Raw genomic sequence first — 20,415 nt, forward strand, 5'->3', positions numbered from 1 at the left:
TCAATGACCAGCTCTTTTGTTGACATTGAGGGAAAGGTTGTTGTCATGACACCATTCCACTAAGCTCTCTATCTCCTTCCCGTACTCCAACTCATCGCTGTTTGAGATACAACCTACAATGGTGGTATCATCAGCAAACTTGTAGATGGAGTTAGAGCAGAACCTGGCCACACAGTCATGAGTGTATAGGGATTAGAGTAGAGGGCTGAGGACGCAGCCTTGTGGGGCACCAGTGTTGAGAATAATTGTGCCAGAGGTATTGCTGCCTATCCTCACTGATTGTGATCTGTTTGTTAGAAAGTCAAGGATCCAGTTACAGAGGGAGGTGTTGAGTCCTAGGTCTCGGAGTTTGGTGACAAGCTTGCTTGGAATTACTGTATTGAAGGCAGAGCTGTAGTCAATAAACAGTAGTCTAATGTATGTGTCTTTACTGTCCAGATGCTCCAGAGCTGAGTGTAGGGCCAGGGAGATGGCATCCGCTGTAGACCTGTTTCGCCGATAGGCGAATTGCAATGGGTCCAGGTTGTCTGGTAGGCTGGAGTTGATGCATGCCATGACCAACCTCTCAAAGCACTTCATGATGGTGGATGTCAGAGCAACTGGTCGGTAGTCATTGAGGCATGTTACCTTGCTGTTCTTTGGTACCGGAATGATAGTGGTCTTCTTAAAACAGGAGGGAACCTGAGCTTGAAGCAGGGAGAGGTTGAATATGTCCGCAAATAGTTCTGCCAGCTGATTAGCACAAGATCTGAGCACACGGCCCGGGACACCATCTGGGCCAGGTGCTTTCCTCATGTTCACTCTCCGGAAGACTGATCTCCAGAGACTGAAAATATCAGTAAACAAAGGGCAGAACTGACCAAATATTCCACTGTAGCTGTGCTTTATTACTGTGACCTAACTTCTGAACACCACACCCCATCCACGTTATATCTTCCTTCATCCAACCTCCCCCACCACATCACCAGCCATTAAATCTCCCAGAGGAGCCCAAAGAATTGCACTTCAAGTTATTTCACTAGGATCTCTATATTTTTGGTGTGTTTTTCTGTGTTTCATTCTCAGTTATATGATGTCCATGGCCACTGCTACAGGCCAGGATAAGGTAAAGTAACAGGCAGGCAGGATCATTGGCACCTGACCACATGGAGTCCATGAAAAAGAAGAAAGAGCAAATATAATTTTTCCCTTTAAGCATTTTTTCTTATGTGAATCCTTTGATAACATTTAGAATTCCATTCCAACAATTTAACCTGAAATTTAGAAGAAATATCTGTAAAATTGCATGACTATTCATTTCACCTATATTTTATAATTTAGCTATTTTGTTTTTGTTCTGAATTTGGGATAATTGGGTGATGGAAATACATATCTCCTATAATATAGTGTCTGCCATGTCGGTCTTAAGAATCTTTTAACTATAATGTAAAGCATTTTTATTCCTTTGTGGATTTGAACAAGAATACCAGAAGAGAAAGGATAATGGTCTCATTGACCTTCTAATTATAAAATCTTTTTTACTATAAATGTGGTATCTGCAATGCTGTTATATTTCTTCAAAATTTAGTTGCTTGAAGTATTGAGCAACAAATTAGGAAAGAAAACATGTGATCTGAAAAATATTTTGAACGTTTTTTTTTGTTCTATTGTAGTTGAGGAATTGCCTCTCTGAGAAGGAGCAATCACATAGCTCTGAGTTGGTGGGAATTAGAACGGAGGTCTGTAACCTCACTACAGTACTTGATCAAAAAGAAATCACCATAGCAACTGTCACAGAGAAAACTGCTCATCTGGAAAAGCAACTCAACACTGAACTGGAAAAAAAAGATCAAATTTCAGCTGAATATTGGGTCTGTTAAACTATATATTCACAAATAATACCTAAATGGATAGATTAACAGCTAACCAAAAAAAGAATTCTTTACATAAAAGGGCTCTGGTAACTTTTTAGGTGAACATGGTATATTTTTCTGCAGCTAAATTAACTCTTCAGAATGTATCTTCACACTTTATACATAAAGTTAAAGAATACTCTTGTATGACACAATCCTTTCAAACCTTTTTAATTACATCTGTTAATGCATAGACCTTTATTGATCATCATCTTTATTATATCATTCTCCATTTTGCCTTTCGTTTGCTCTGCCATAAGGGCAAGAAAACTAAAGATTAAAGTAGTTTGAAATTGGTAATCTAGAATGGTGGAATTTGATCCCATCATCTGTGAGGTTTTATCAGAGGTGGGATATTGCCATGTTGAAGAATAATTTCAATTAAAAGTCTCCTGACGATGGTTGCTAAAAGGTATTCTTTAAAATTGCTCCTATTGATGAGAAGCCATGAGGTAGTGTTCAGAACTAAATTATTAGTTCTGCAGACTGGAAAAGAGCAGTTTACCTGCAGTCTGCAACAGATCTGTCAAGAAACATTTTGATCTTGGATTATGATGTGAAAGTGTCATTAACTTAAACAAAAGCATAACAATATTTGGCTGCTTTGATGAATATGCTTGATAGCCTTCATTCTTCGTAGCCATCATTCTTTTTAATGTTCAAGAATATTTTCTTCCAATATTTTTAACAAAATATAATGTCAGACACTGACATGTATGTATGTGGAATGGGAAAATTATCCATTTGTCATGTGAATTTACACAATTTTAAAAACTCAAATGAGATCAACATTTTGTTGTAAACTGCGTAAATCGTGTTTTTGTCTGAATTCCAGATGGCCATGGAAAAGCTTGAATCTCTTAAAGCAGAGAACAAACACTTAAAGGAAACGTTGCAAATTTTGGAGGGCAAAAGATCAATGGTAAATGGAAATGAAACGTCAAAAATGAGATGGCGTTATTGAAGAAGATATTTTTTTAACTCTATAGAAAATAGACAATGCTTGCCAATGAGAATAAATCAAATTTCTCTATGCATGATTTTAACATGTATTTTTGCTCTCTGACCTTGAGCACTGTACAGTTATTCAGCTGAAAGGATGGAAGAGTGGATCTAAGTGTCATTCATAAATGCCACAATAAATGGGTCTAACTACAAAAATGTATTAGGCTTTTATATTTGATTTGATATACAGCGTTTCACAAAAACACATCTTATCACTGCATAAGATTGTTTTTGCAATATTTTTGTGCCGCTGATTCCAAACGGAACTATGGGATATCAGCTGTTGGTACCTGTCCTGGACTTCCACATGTACATGGTCAAAGCTGGAAGTTGAAGACAACCTGAGTGTCAGATGCTGGCAAACTGACTGTTGGCTCCATTTCTGGACTCACCATTGAGTTTGTAAGGAGCTGTGACTCCCCGAATAGACCATCTGGATGCAGTTCACATTCAGCCCTTGGCTTTATGCCAGGGAGAACTGGTGTATGAATGGCAACCCTAATCATTTCAATGGTTCACCAATCCATTGAAATGGTAAGTGCTTTATTTTACTTTATTTTAATGATTTAATTATTTATTTTAACATGATTTTATTTTTAACCTTATTTATAATTATTCAGCTCCTGTTTTAATAATTTTTAAATGTCTCTGTCAGAGAAATTATTGACACTATTTCTAATGTAGAAAACAGCAGCTAATTTGTGCACAGCAAGCTCCCACAAACAGGAAGCACCATCAGTTCAAAATGGTTTCTTTCCACCAGGCCCTATTTCTCAGTTTTCAGCCTGTGTAAGATAAAATTTCCCGAATGCTTGCTAGGCTTTTGCTGAGCATTAGTTCTTTTGCCCTCTTCCAGTCACCACTAAATTCTAGCACTTGGGCCTCACAGGAAGCCATAGGGGCCATGTTTCTTTCAATTGCATGCATACATAACCCTGATGGAAAATTATGGAGGCATGGGAGTTTGCCATTCAGCATTCCACCACTGCCTAATCCTGATTTGTTTTTTTTCCAAAAGAAACCACCATGAGAGTAGACAAGTGCAGTGTGCTGAAAAACAACATCTAAAGCTGTATCTCTGAAACTCCTTTAATAATAGGTTGATAGACTGAAGTCCAATTTCATTTTTCACTGGCATTGTGCCTATTGACTAATGTCATTTTATAGCCCTATTGGTTCCTAACTTCTGTTGTCTAAATTCAAGCAATTGATTTTCTGAATACACTAGTTTGTGGTTTGTTTTAGTAATATGCCTCACATAAATATAGTTTTTCTTTCACATTTTATGAAAAAGTAATTCAGAAATTTACAGAGAAAGATCAATAAAGTACCTTCTGCCCATTATTGATTGAACATTCATCCTGAATAAGATTGATAATATTTCAGTGCATTTATTATCCCCTTGCAGATAGAAAATAATCAACTGAAGGAGCTTCAGAGTGCTTACGCAGCCTCTATCTATAAACTGGGTTATGATAATAAACTGTTACAGAAGGACTTGGTGAAACTAAGGGCAGAACTGGAAACGTCTACAAGGACTAGCCAGGAAAAGTATGAGGCAGCTCTCCGACATACACAATATGCTGTAGTGGAGATGAAAGAACATGAAAGCAGGTAATATGGATGTTTCTATGATTTTGTTGCAGCAGTTAGAGTATGTGCCTAAAGACTGGATTTTGCCCTGGATCTTAAACATGTGCTGCATAAACACTAATGGCCATTTGGATCCCCTGCATAAAAATAAGGAATTTGGGCAACATTCAATTAAAAGCAGTGCTGTAATGTTCTGCACAAAGCTATTTTCACAGTACAATTGTATAAAAGATTGCAGTGGAGGTGAGGGAAATTGTGGGAGGGAGAGGACACAATAATTTCCTGTGTGACTGGACCATCCCTTGTGATGATCTGCCCCAATTAAGTTCTGTCCTATGAGTGGGGCCACACCACTGCAAAATGCGGGCTGACCAAAGGGCCAATGATCACAGCATTCAGCTCAGATGTTACTTGAACAAAAAGGCAGTAAATAGTGAAGGAAAGACCAGTGGTGCCTTTTCCATTATCCGAAAACTGAGGCTGGCAGATACCGTGTGCAAAAGATCAGTATTGTAGTGTCGACAAAACTCTGCATGAGGTTTGTTTGTGAATATTCAATGACAATTATTTGATGCATCCAGACCTCCAATTTATCTCAATAAGAAAGAATAATCTCTCACCAAAATAAATTGGGAGCAATGTATGACTTTAAAAATAAAGTATCAGACAAATTACTGTATCTTATTCAGAGAGGCCAACCCAACACACAGCCTTTAATAATAAGTCTGCACAATTAATTTTCCACACTGCATTCAGGTTTGGGGGATGTCATTAACTCTTAGGATTTTGCAATATTGGTCGCCACATTTCATTACAGCAATCATTGGGTGCTCGACCAATGTCAGAAAAACAACAGCTGATTTAAATTGAATTGCGCATGAAAGAACACATGTTAGTTTACCAACTGGTCCAAACAACCTGGGTAAAACCACTATAATGCACAATTTGCATGTGAAATATTTGTGCTGACTGATCCATTTTCTAGGCCAGAGTGGTTAACTTTTGAAAACTCAATTTCCTTTTTGACATCAAGGCTTACATATTTTCAGCATCTGTGAAATCAGTTTGTAGCTCTTTGCACTATTTTGTGATATGTCCCTAGCTACAGAATGAGTCGATGTTGATGATATTATTTGAGAAATGCAGAAATATTTTCACATTAAATATGCTAAAGCACATCTGTAGCTCACAGAAAGATTGAATAAATCAATTTATTTCACATAAAGGATATATATTGTGTGATGTATTCCAATCCTGCAAAAAAATACAATATCAACTCATTCAAATACTCTGACATTTCAACAGCATATCTAATACAAGAGCACTGGACTGCACTGGACGAATTTGCAAAAAGTAGTTCAGTCTTTGAGTAAAAGGAAAATATGGCATTGATTTCAGTAAAAGGCCATTACTGAAGTTTGTGTATCACAAGTGACAACCAAGTAAATGTTGTTGATGTTTGTGTAAGATTTTATGGCAATGGTTACTTAAAGAAATTACACTGGAGCAACAGTCAGAGAAACTCAAATAAAACAGAAAAGCATTGGAAGGAGGCAGAAGCTTATTAGTGAAGTTTCTGAGTTTCTGGAGGAAATGTAACTGAGGAGAAAATGACTAAAGGATGCACATCAGAAGAAGACTCAACAAAATGTACTGAGAGTTCTCTATAGAGGGATAGCTGTGGCAGTGACTTCTCGTTGTCACCAGTATTACCACCAAACTGCAGTCAAATTCCAGGAAATGTTCAATTCCCTATGGAAGTAATGTATCAGACAAGTCAGTGTCCCTTTTTTATGGTGATCAGCTGACATACAATTAACATTTTCCCACTGCAGTCTCATTGAAGGAGAGACATAAGAGACTGCAGATGCTGTAATCTGGAGCAAAAAGCAAACTGCTAGAAGAATTCAGTGGGTCAGGCAGCATCAATGGAGGCAAAGGGATAGTCAATGTTTCTGGTCGAAGTCTGATGCAGGGTCTCGACACAAAACATCAACTATCCTTTTGCCTCCATGGATTCTGCCTGACCCACTGAGTTCCTCCAACAGTTCGTATTTTGCTCATTGAAAGGGATAGTTGCCATATCCCTTAATGGCGATTAGATGCAAAAGCTTACAATTCCATTTTCCACTTTAAGATTATTCATTGCATTAATAAGAAATCCTTTATTCTGGAGGAATCCATTATGTGCATGGTAATCCTTTTGGAATAGAACCTCCGCTTCAGAAGTGCTCTGGCAGTGAAGAATGGACTGCAGCCACGGATCAATGAAACAGAATCTAACACACCAATTTTGAGTCAGGGCCAGTACTTAGCCATTGCTCTTGTGATCTAATATCAGCCATTAGACTATGTTACTGACCAATGAAAAAACAGGTCCAAGTTGCAGTAGACTCGAGATATGGAGAACTGATCTGCATGAGGTTACCAGTTTCTCAGGACTGCAGCAGCTCATGCCAGGCTCCTGAACACCACTCAGGGGGCACATAGAAAATGTCACCATGGCAGTGTTATTCTTTTCTGTTCAAGGCATCGGGTATTATACAACAGGCCTTGCACATTTGAATTTTACATAAGGGTCTTTCAAGCTCTCACCTATTTCATGGAATGGAAGAAGTCAACTGGGCATTGGATGGAGTGCAGGTGGGGTGTGGATTAGAGAAGATTTTGGAGGGAAGGTAAAGAGGATTGTGAGGGTGGGACAGATAGAGATAATTATTGAAGGGGAGGTAGGTTCAGGTTGGATTCACCAACGCAAACACTTAGAAGGAGACACGAGAAAAAGATGGATGTTCAGAGACCCTATGTTCAGATAACGAAGGGCTGTTTTTAACATCACAGCTGCCTCCAATCTTTTGGTTAAAGCCTTTTTTGAGGTGCAAGCCTTGTATGCACAGAACAATTTGTAGATGTGACATCAATACATGTGCTTCTTACTTTTATATATAATTATATATGTTCAGAAGCCTCTAGGTGTATGTGTACTGCAGGACTCAACAAAAATTCCCAAGTGTGTTATGGCTGCTCTTAAAACCCAATTGCAAATGCAATTCTAAAGCTTAGCATTCAAAAAATACTGCCCTATGTGATGGACTTTCTGGAACCATATCTTTCACCATTTCTGAATGTTCACAGTAAGTGAACTACTTTGAAAAGTGAGCACTGTTATGACATAAAAAAGTGACAGACAATTTGTAAAATACAAGAACACAGAAACAGCAATGTGATTGTGACCAGATTACCTGTTTTAAACCATGTAGAAGTTGTAATATGATTGAGCAGTGAGATTGTTGCAGCTTCAGTAAATACAGAAGCATTTTACAGAAAGCCTAGCAATTAAATAATTTTTTCAAAGTTAAACATTTTGAAAATCAGAGTCAAATCAGAAATTGGGACTTAGGAAAAAGGTATGAAAATTTTGATCTGAAAAAAATGATTATCAAATACAAATATGGCAGCATGCATGGAAAAGTTATCAAGTTAAAGAGATAAATTTTTGTTTGGGAAGAGTGCAAAAATAATTTGGCAGAAAGGATTAACTTCAATGAAAGGAGAATTAGGCAGATTTTGTTACTGTTGTACCCTGATTTATTCTTGCCCTTACAAACAACATCTTTGTAAGCCCCACTAATATCTAAGAATTAAGTAACTGTCACTTATTACAAGTAACTCAAATATTACCATTAGTCATCCAATTGCTTCCTCAGATAATGATTCCTTGGGTATAGAAATGTGGCCGTCTCTTTCTTATTCAGCTTGCAACCAGAGGAAAGAGACAGATGAAGTACAAAATGTTCAATCTGGAAATACATTGTCTCAATGCAAGTTGGTCCTAGGAGGGAGTGTTTAGGGATTATATCAAAGTTAATCTGCCTTCCTTTCTGCCTTTCACTTTTCTATATGCTGCCAAACTATCATGTTGTTGACTCCTATTTTATTTTTGACTTGAGAATCTTACCTATTTTCTCCACTCCTGTTACAGATTTTATTTGTTGTGTGATGTTAATGTATACAAGATTATTTTTAACTGGGTACTTGATTTTTTTTTGTAGTGTCAACATTCAAACTTTGCAGTATTATTTAATAGTGATGTTTTAAACAAATGATTATTGGCAGTATTTCATTGATCTCACTGTTGACAGCTACACTTGCAATTTAATCATTATTAAATATTCTGTGCCACACTCACTTGATTGTTAACAACCAAATACTCCCAAGGGTGTCAAAGTAATTATCATTCTACACAATGTAGACTTATGAAGTCTGTAACTCTCCCGGTATGTTATTTCCGACTGCATTAGAGAGCATTGGGAGCGTCCCCACTATCCTAAACTTGCTAGAAACAGCCAACCCACAGCAATTACATAACATTACATTGAGTTTATATGACAGCAATAGGCCAGCTGGTAGAAGGATCTGGGTCTGAGTCCCACAGGAAATCTTGCGGCCAACTCTGCCACCTATCTGGTGCTTGTTTAGATTCTCCTTCTGCAGTTCCACTGATAAAATTCCTTACAATGGGTCTCCCGGAGTTTCCCTCTGTGTTTGGAGCAGGGTCCAATATGTACGTGAGGACCTGTTCCATAGCCTCCCACTCCAATTTTGCCCAGAAATTGAGACCTTATAATTTTCATTGTCAGATTTTATTGTCACCTGAGTAGAAGTGTTACTAATGTGTTGCATCTGATAGAAATAAATGTTAAAGAAAGTCATAATCAAATGCACAATGACCTATGAAAATTGATAACATAAATAATGCCCAAGGGATAACCATTTTGCAAAAGAAGATGATAACTAAAGCATCTGCTATTTTTATAGCCACCTCTTTCAAAACTCTGACATGTAGATCATCGGGTCCATGGGAATGTATCACCTTCCTAGCTCACCAACTTCTCTAGTACTATTTCTTGTCTATTACTTTAGTTCCTTATTCTCCTTACACCCTTGATATTGTCTCAACCATCATATTGGAGGTTGAGATTTCATGGAAAATAGAAAAAAATTATGTAGTCCATTCAGCATCTATGCTGCCTGCTATTTCAGTCCTGCTCAACACAAAGTTGATTGCAGCCACATTGCACCTATTCTTCAAGTGGTGGTGGCTACTTTAAAATGAGTCCAATGAAGTATGATATCAAAAAACACTCCCTCATTCTACCCCCCATTATCAAGTTCCCTTATACAATGAGATGGACTATGACCTCACGATCTACCTTGTTGTGACCTTGCACCTTATTGCACTGCACTTTCTCTGTCGCTGTGACACTTTACTCTGTACTGTTATTGTTGTTACCTGTACTACATCAATGCACTCTGTACTGACTCAATGTAACTGCACTGTGTAATGAATTGACCTGTACGATCGGTTTGTAAGACAAGCTTTTCACTGTACCTCAGTACAAGTGACAATAATAAACCATTACCAATACCAACTACAGCTTGCTAATTTCACATTAAGCATACACAAAAACAGATTAATATAGAACCTAAGCCCATTGTGTATACTTTATGATTAGAACAGGGCATCCTGACTAAGTTTCTATGATGACTTAATTGATTGATTTAATATCCCTTGTGATGCTGAGAAATTGGGACAGGAAGGTACTGTATACAGTCCCTTGCTTGTTCTGAGTTGTCTGACCTCAGCAGTGGTTTCAGTTTTCAATGGACTTGTACTGTTTTACAAACTTAGAACTTATAAGTACTAGTTACTCCTTATATTCTGAAAATTGCACCTGTATTGATCTCATGAGGGAGGGGTAAGATTTGGATATGATGATCCCTTCCTGCATGATTGAATATCCACAAGGAATAGTTATGTAGAAGTTAACGAGGGCAGCAAGCAACTTTGGAATAATCTTTCAAAGTCAACTTTTTTTTAGGAGAAGAGGATTTTTTTTTACTTGAATGACAGTGGCTCTGGTGACATGGAAGGATAACCGCATTCTACGCATACTGTATTGAACTAGGTTAATTCAGTTAGAAATTCTGTTAAGTTGCAAAATGTCTTCTTTTGTTTTGTGAGTTGTAGGAGAGTGAAGAAATTGCGACAAGAAAACGAGAAACAAATAAGGACCATGGAAACCAAGCTTGAAGAAACAATACAACATTATGAAGAAAAAATTAAGAACCTTCAGAAGAACTGCAGCACTCAGAACAACTTTAATATTTCTGCACCATGTTTCAGAAGCACAGAAAGTAGGGAGTATTCATTGAAAAGGAACCTAACACCCACAATTATAACTGCAGATACCCATTGCAATGATGTTATGAATGAACCATTTGCTGATCCAAATGAATCTGGTAGTTCTCTATCCACTGCCCTTACCAAGGGGAGCTTCCTGCCACTGGTGAGTGTTTGCTTATAAGAATTTATGTACTAGTCTCAGAAAACTCTTCCCCTGATATTTCTGCTTTAGTTTTATACTAGTACTCTTACTTCTAAATTGAAAAGATTCACAAATCTAGACTGACATTTTTGTGCAGTATTGAAGAAACACCACATCATCTGAGCCACTGCCTGTTGGAAAAGATGTTATTGGGTTCTTATCTGCCTGTTGAAGTGAGGATACCATAAGTTACTCAGAAAAGATTTAAGGAAGTTCTGGTATCCTGCTTAACATTTATTCCTCAAACTAAACAAAGAAAAATTGTTTAACTTGCTGCATGTGTAATCTAGCTGTGCAAAGATTCTCTTGTATTTTCCCAACGACACACATTCTTCCCAAGGCTAGTTGATCACCAGGACATTTTAAAGATAAAATGCTATCTCTTGGGTTGAGCTGACATATAGTTTACACAGTTAAGCAGTGTGCCTGAACAGATGAATGAGAGAGTTGTAAGAATGGGCAGAAAACATCAGTAGAAGTTATTTATAGATTACCAAGTAGTAGTTGTAATACCAGGCATGGTATAAATTAGGAAATTATGTGTACAGGGCAATACAGTAATCATGGGGACTTTAGCCTACATCAGATTTGCTGTAATAAGGTTGATAATAAGGTTATGATAAGGTAACAAGATGAATTTAAAGGATGTATACAAGATGCTTCTGTAGAACAATATGTTGAGGAACTAACTAGGGGAAGGCTATTTTGGATCTCATTTTGTAAAATGAGAAAGGGTTAATTGATAATCTTGTTGTTGGGGTGGTTTTTGGGGAAAAGTAATCATAATGTTATTGAATTTTATAATAAGTTTGAAAGTGATTTAGTTGAATTTGAAATTAGGTTCTTAAATCTAAACAAAGTAACTATGAAGGTATGAGAGGAGAATTGTCTGTAGTTGATTGGGAGAATAGCTTGAAGGGTTTGACCATAAGCAGGCAGAGTCTGGTATTCAACGAAAACATCACATGAAAGAAATTTATATTCCGGAAAGGCACAACAACCCAAATTGACTTTTCTGTGACTGACAAAGTAAATTAAAGATATTATTAAATCAAAGGAAAAGGCTCTTAAAATTGCCAGAAATAACAGTAAGCCAGAGGATTTGGAGCATTTTGGAACTCCACAAAGGCAGACCAAGAAATTTATGAAGAAAGGCAAGATTGAATATAAAAGTAGCCTGACAAGAAACATGAAAACAAACTAGAAGAATTTTTACAGGTATGGAAAAAACCAGAGAGGACAGATATGGGCCCCTTACATTCAGAGGCAGGAGAATTTGTAATGGGGAATGAGGAAATGGCAGAGGAATTGAACAATTACTTGTTCTCTGTCTTCATAGAAAAGGCCTAACAAAACCTGCCAGGTATATTACAGTATCAAGGGTCTAGTGAGAATAAGGAACCGAAAAGACTAAATATTAGTCAGAAAATAGTACAAGAGAAGTTGGTGAGCTTGGAAACTGATACATCTCATGGACCCAATAATCTATATATGTCAGAGTTTTTAAAAAGGTAACTATAGAGATAGTAAATGTTTTGGTTATCATCTTCCAAAGTTCTGTAGATTTCTGGAATTGTTGATTGAAGAGTGGTACGTGTGACCCCAATATTTGAGAAAGGAGGGAGAGGGAAAACAGGGAACTATTGACCTGTTGGCTTAACGTTAGTGGGAGTGAAAAGGCTGGGATCTATAATGATACAATAACAAAACACCTTGAAAGAAATAATAGAATTGATCATGGATTTATGAAAGGATAATCACATTTGACTAATTTGTTGGAACTCTTTAAGGATGTGACTAGTAGAATAAATAAGGGAGGTACCAGTCGATGTAGTGTACTTGGATTTTCTGATGGTTTTCAGTTAGGTCCAACAGGAGATTGATTAGCACATGCAATTGCAGGTAATATACTGATGTTGTTTGAGAATTGGTTATTGGACAGAAATCAATAATGGGAATAAACAGATTATTCTAAGACTGGCAGGTTGTGACTAGGCAGGTACCACAGGGATCTGCTTGGGGGCCCCAGTAATTCACAACCTATATGAACAATTTGGCTAAAGGGACCAAATATCATATTTTCAAGTTTGTTGACAGTACAAATCTAGGTGGGGTTGCCAGAAGGGACAAGGATTCAAGGGAATATAGACAAGCTGAGTTAGTGGTTAAGATAGTGGCAGATGGAATACAATGTGGAAAGATGTGATGTCATCCACATAGCAGAAAAGCAAGGTGTGTGTTAAGTGGAGAGAGATTGGGTAGTTCAAAGGGATGTAGATGTATTCATGTCACTGAAGGCCAACATGCAGGTACAACAAATGAGTAGGAAGGTAAATGGTATGTTAGCCTTTATTATGAGGATTTGAATACAGAAGTAAGCGAGTATTATTGCAATTTTATAGGGCCTAGGTAGTACATACTGGAGTATTGTGTAAAGTTCATATCTCCTTACCTAAGAAAGGAATATACTTCTCATAGAGAGATTGCAGTAAAGAAATCACTGGACTGGTTCCAGGAATGGTAGTTTTAGTGAATGAAGAGAGATTGAGTAGATAGGGATTGTACTTAGAAGAACTAGAGAAGATCTCATCAAAACTTACAAAATTCTTAAAAGGGTTGACAGGTTAGATTCAGGGTAGATGTTTCCCCGAGCTGAGGACTCTAGGGCCAGGTCACAGTTTCAGAATAAGGGATAGAATGTTTAGAACTTAGTTGAGGAAAATTTTTTTTCATTCTGAGGTAGTGAATCTCTGGAATTGTCCAGCCAGGAAGGCCATTGTATTCATTCAAATCAGAGATTAATAGATTTCTAGCCATTATGGGAATCAAGGGATTTAGGAATAGTGCTAATAAATTACAATAATGTACAAAATCAGCCATGATCCTGATAAGTGGTGGAGCAGGCCTGAAGGATCTATTAGACAACTCCTGCTCCTATTTCTTAAATATGCAACTCATAGTCAAACAGCTTTTTTTGTTCCCCCAATATCCAGTTAAATGTAACCATGGACACAGATCTCCACACAGGAAAATCCATAATGCTAGAAACAGAATGCAATTAGATTTTGGTAGTCTTTCATTCCTACAATATTTCAAAGTTAAAGGCTAGCAAACCAAGACCACCTACTTTTCCATGGTTCATTCCACTATTTCATAGGACCTCCTTGTTACAAAGGAGGCATCATTAGAGCCAGAATTTATATTGAATTTGCCATTAAGTTGTTGAAAATCCAGGGTCATACTAACACAATTGGTATTCTAGACTATGCATCAAATAACAGTTCTACAATAATAATTAGCATCTCTTAGAAGTATTTGGTCCAGAAGGCCCCCCCACCCCCCAAATAGAAATTTTAGAGTGTGGTGGAAAGATAGGTGCTGATGTAATTTATAACAATCATGAAAGATGATAGTTTAATGGTTATGCCGTTAAACTATTATTCCAGAGACTGGAATAAAAGTCCAGTGAAGGTGAGCTGAAATATTACTGCTACTTAATGAGAATTTGAATTCAGTTTGTAAAAAATGAAAGTGGAAAAGAAATACTGGTATCGTTAAAGTTGAACCATGAAGCTTAATTGATTTAATAATGTCCTTTTAGGAGCAAAACCAATGCATTCTCATAGGCTTCAAGAAGCAGGAAGAAATCATTTGTGAGAATACTTCTTTAATGCCACACAAGGTGGTATTGGACTCACCTCCATCCCAACCAAAAGATTGTTTTATAGCAAAACCTTGAAATCTATGTCTGCTAGATCTGGAGCCAGGAACTGATACCTCTTCAATTTCTGCACAGAGTACTAGAATTCACTGTCATAACTTCAATTTCTGACTCTCTGCCTTGGCTCACCCAGAGTCAAGTCCTCATTTAATTATTTTGTTCTCCCTCTCAAATGAGCCTTTAGATCAACTTTAAGAATTTGGTTTCTTAGTGAGGCCTACACTTGTTATCTATCAATCAGAAAATTCTCTCGTAAATTATTTCCATAACTTAACATGACATCTGAACAACTTGCACATCAAAAATGTTATATTGGTGACACTAAAAACAAAATGTTGATGTGCGTGTAGGAAAGTATCTCTCAATGCTATACAAAGGCTAAGAAAGGGTTAATTGGAGAGGTGACCAAATGCTTGGTTAAAGATATAGGAAAATAGACAAAGATGAACCCAAGAATGTGGAAGCCATTTGGTCAGGAATAAGAAATAATAAAGGCAAAAAGTAATTTCTGGGAGTGGTGTACAGGCCCCATAACAGTAACTACATGGTAGCAGAGAGGATAAAGGAAGAAATAATCGGGTCTTGTCAGAAATATACAGGAAAAAGGGAAATTTTAATCTGCATATAGACTGGAAAAATCAAATGGGCAAAAGAAGCCCAGATGTGGAGTTCATAGAACATGTTCTGGACAGTTTCTAAGAACATCTCATTCTGGGAGCCAACCTGAGTGCAGACTATACTAGACCTGGTATTGTGTAAGAAGATGGATTAATTAGTGACCTCATCGTGAAAGTACCCTTTGCCTCGCCTGGAAGGGTTGTTTAGGACCCTGGAAGGAGGTGAGAGAGGAAGTGTAGGGACAGGTGTTATGCCTCCTGTAGTTGCAGGGGAAAGTGCCTGTGGTCTCTTTTGCTATTTCCATTCTTTCCTCCTCCAGCTGCCTATCACCCCGTCTCACCTAGATCCACCTATCGCTTGCCAGATCTTGCTCCATCCCTTCCCTTCACCTCTTTATACTGGCTATCTCCCCTCTATCTTACAGTCCAGATGAAACAACCTGAAATATCAACTGTCCATTTCCTTCCAGAGATGCTACCCGACCTGCTGAGTACCTCCAACAGTTTGTTTTTTTTTGCTCCAGATTCCAGCATCTGCAGTCTCTTGTCTCCTCATACATTGTTGTGTTCATTTTAAGGAGCAGGTTTGGCAGGAGGGTCAGAGGGATTTAAGAAGTGCTTTCACAAATGTGTTCTCAACACTGCACTGAATGCCCACACTCTTATTTGAGACTATGACTCCTGGTTTTAGAAACTCCAGCCGGGCAAACATCAACTCTGTGTTTACCCAGTCATGCCCCTTAAAAATTTGGTTCATTTCAATAAAATCCCTTCACCTTCTTCAAAACTCTTGACAGTATAAGCACAATCCGAATCTCTCCTCAAAGAATAACTCTGCCATCACTGTACCAGGAATCCATCTGCTAAATCTTTGCTGTATTCCCTCTATTGCAAGTATATCCTTCCTTTGGTAGGGAGATCAGACCTATGCACAATATTCCAGATGTGTTCTCACCAGGAGTCTATATAATTGGTGCAAACTGTTTCCTTTTTTATATTTAAACCATTTTGCAATAAAAGCCAGCATACTGTTTGCCATTCTAATTTCTTGATGAATCTGCATGATAATTTTTCAGTTATTCATGTACAAGGACATCCAGGTGCCTCTGAACACCAACACTCATTGATCTCTCACCTTAACAAAAAAAATATTTATTTACCAAAGTGGATGACCTCACATTTTCCACATTATATTCCACATATCATATCCTTGTCCAATTAGTCTGTTTTTATCTCCCTTAAATCTCTTGGTGCCCTCCACACAGCCAACACCACCATCTAGTTTTGCATCATCAACAAACTTGAATATATTAAACTAGATCTCCCCATTCAATTTATTGACATATATTGTCAACAGCTGGGGCTTCAGCACTGATCCCTGTGGAACTCTATTGGCCACAGCCTCCCAATCCTTTTATGACCCACTTATTCCAACTCTCTGTTTTCTATCTGCTCATAAAACCTTCATCCATGCAAATATATTAACCCCAATAACATGTGTGCTCAGTTTGTTTAACTACCTCTTATGTGGCACCTTATCAAAGGGCTTCCAAAAATCTAATACATCACATTCCCTCTTATCTATTCTGCAACTTACAACTTTAAAAAAATTCCAACAGACTTCTCAAACATAATTTTAATTTAATAAATCCATGTTGACTCTGCCTAATCCTATAATTATAGTCCAAATGCCCTGTTCCCACTTGCTTTATAATTTCCTTAATGCTGATGTCAGCCTAACTAGCAAAGAGTTCCCTGTGATTCCTCTCCCTCCTTCCTTTGTAGTGGGGTTGCGTTTTAGAAATTGATAACCAAGGTATCCACAATTTCTGTTGCCCAACCTTCAAAATCCTAGGATAAAGAGCATCAAGTCCTGGGGGGTTAGTGCCATTCAGTCCCATTATGATTTCCAACAACAGTTTTTTTTAAACCAGTGCTAATTTTTTTGAGCTCTTCATTTACTCTAGATCTGCAGTCCTTTACTATTTCTTGCAGATATCCTATATCATCTTCTGTGACGATAAGCACAACATATTTCATAATTACTCTGCTACTTCCTTATTCCCCAATATAATTTCTCGTACCAAATGCAAGGGACCAACGTTCACTAGTTCTTGTCCTTTTAGTCTGTTTTAATGTTTCTAGCTCATTCTCGTATTCTACTTTACCTTTGCTGAATTCTGAAATTTTCCCGATCCTTAGTTTAACTACCTTTTTTGGCATCATAAGCCACTTTCATTGATCTAATCCCTACTTTAACTTTGCTTGAGAAACACAACTGGACTTCTTTGCCTGTTGGTTTTCTTTTGCCTTAAAGAGATATGTATTACTTCTAAACTACATATAAATTTTTTTAAAAGCTAGTCATTGCTTGTTTACTGCTGTACTTTTTAATATAATGTCCCAGTTTACCGTAGCCAGCTCATACCTCATACCTCGCTTTATTCATATTTGAGAGCAGCAACAAATGTGGAGAATAATTGCTAACATCACTAGTGGTTTCTAATAATATTAAGCGTGATTTTAACAATATGAAGCATTTTGATTTTCTATAATTTTCAGTTATCCACAGTAAATTCAGTTGTCAATCCAGAAACATTGCTCCGCGAAACCACTGTCCCCTCCAACACCATGTCAGAAATAAATTCACAATATTCATCTAAATCAACACTATCCAAATGTTATGCTAACGGAACAAATGTTTGCAGAGGAGATGTAAAAAAAAATTAACAGAACTATTGAAAGAACAGAGGGACAAATTGACTTGACAAACCAAGCTCTTAATGCAGCTAACTATTTGACTTTTGTTTCATAGATTGAATTGTGCCTTGCATTCAACTTTTGTGGTGCAAAGGCTCAGTTCAATTGTTTTACTTGTAATACTGTCAGGTTGAAAATCTCTATGGGATTCATCAAATGCAAAGCCTAAACAGAAATGCTATTTAAAAAGCCACCTAGCATAGCAGTAAGCTCTTACTCAAAAGACTACAAAAAAAATCATACCAGCAGCCTAAGTATTAATGTTTGCTGTGTTACAACATAGTTACATTGTTTTTATCAATCATTGTTTTTTGATAAACAAAATGGTTGACAGCAAACTGATTTATAGAGGATCCTGTTTACTTTGTAGTAACTTTCCTCCAGCCTTGCGTAGATCAGAGAGAACAGGGGAGATGTCTCAATGGAATGTGTTGGGGATAGGAAATGGACATGTTTTGGTTCAGCAGAAACTTATAGAGTGCGCAATGGAAAGCTGGTTAGGAGAACAGCAGCAGATGGACTAATGTAGGCAATGTTACAGAGATGAAAGTAGGAACAAGATAAGACAAGATATTTTTATTAGTCACATGTACATTGAAACACACAGTGAAATGCATCTTTTGCGTAGCATGTTCTTGGGGCAGCCCGCAAATGTCGCCACTCTTCCGGTGCTGACATAGCATGCCCACAACTTCCTAACCCGTACATCTTTGGAATGTGGGAGGAAACCCACGCAGTCATGGGGACATACAAACTCCTTGCAGACAGTGGCTGGAATTGAACCCGGGTCTCCAGCGCTGTAATAGCGTTACTCTAACCACTACACTACCGTGCCTGCCCTTAGGAATAATAAAGGTAAAAAATAACTGGTGGTAGTTGTCTATAGGCCACCAAATAATAACATTACAGTGGCAATAAACCAAGAAATAGATGTAGCAGAGGACGCGGTGAGTCTACAGAGAGATATAGATAGGTTAAGTGAGTGGGCAAGGGTCTGGCAGATGGAGTACAATGTTGGTAAATGTGAGGTCATCCACTTTGGAAGGAGAAATAGAAGATCAGATTATTATTTAAATGGTGAAAGATTGCAGCATGCTGTCGTGCAGAGGGACTCGGGAGTGCTTGTGCATGAATTGAAAAAGGTTGGTTTGCTGCAAGTGTACAGAGTACTGGTGAGGCCGCAGCTACTGCGTGCAGTTCTGGTCTCCTTACTTGAGGAAAGATATACCACGGTGTTTGAAAATATATAGGGTTGGAAGCTCATCTTGTGATTAACTGGGCTGCCAAGACTGCATGAGAGAATAGGTAAGGAGGGGAAAAGATTGATGAAGGGGATGGATTTTGCAGCAAGAGCTGAATTTAGCAGCTTTAATTGTGCCAGTTCCAACGGGAGGAAATTGGAGCTCAACCAATTCAGGATTGGACAAGCAATATGACAACAGAAGACTGGATGAATCAATTGAGATTGTGGAGAGCTGCATGTTATCAGCATCGCATGTCTTTATTTGATTTCATCATGTAGGTGAAAGAGGTGAACTAAGATGCATGATTAGGGATTCCAGTGGAATGGTATGGAGCTGAACTGAGTCTGGGATCAAATAGATATGGAACCAAGCAAGGGCAATTGCACAATAGAAGAAAGTCAGAGAGGAGAATTGTGTGATTAATTGAGTCAAGGAATGCAGAGAGGTCAGATGAATAGTGTATCAGTTATGGAGGTACCAGTTAGATAGGACCATTTCAGTGCTGTGAAAGGAATGAAGGCCTAATTTGAGTGTTTGCAAAGGGGAGTGGGGAAAAAAAGCACAGAATTAGCAAGTGACATATCCAAAAACTTGAGGGGAAAAGGAAATTGAGAATAAGATAGTTGATTCCAAGGAGAAAGAGGTGATGTGTAGGTCCCTTCGGGAGAGGGATAATGGTGCCAATTTTGATATTGAAAGGCACGGTATCCACAAAGAGGGAATCATTTACAGCATCAAGTAACATGGGAGCCGAGAAATAGAAGTTGCATGATCAACAGTTAAGTACAAATATGGACAATAGAGCAGTTAGTGTGCTTAGAGGAAGGAGGATTTCCTGGGATAAATTTTAGATTTTCCTGCTTGCCCAATAATCTGAGGAACTGGATGATCCACCTATTTCAGAACCCATTCTATTCCATTGAAAATCCATCAAGTTTCATTTCTTAAAAATCTGGAGATCTGCATTACCAGATTAGTGTGTGATTGGAGAGATGACAATTTAGCCTACTAACTTTACTATCTTTCTCTAATTCTATAGGTTCAGAATAGTATTGAAATGATATTGCATCTGCCTCCAGTAAAAATATAAATTATGTAAATAGGCTACAAGTAATTATTTCTGCTGGTATAATATTTCCAATTAATTGAAATATTAACAATATTTCCAAATAATGAAAACAGAACAATTATGCA

This window comes from Pristis pectinata, chromosome 11 (assembly GCF_009764475.1).
Source record: "Pristis pectinata isolate sPriPec2 chromosome 11, sPriPec2.1.pri, whole genome shotgun sequence".
Lineage (NCBI taxonomy): Eukaryota > Metazoa > Chordata > Chondrichthyes > Rhinopristiformes > Pristidae > Pristis > Pristis pectinata.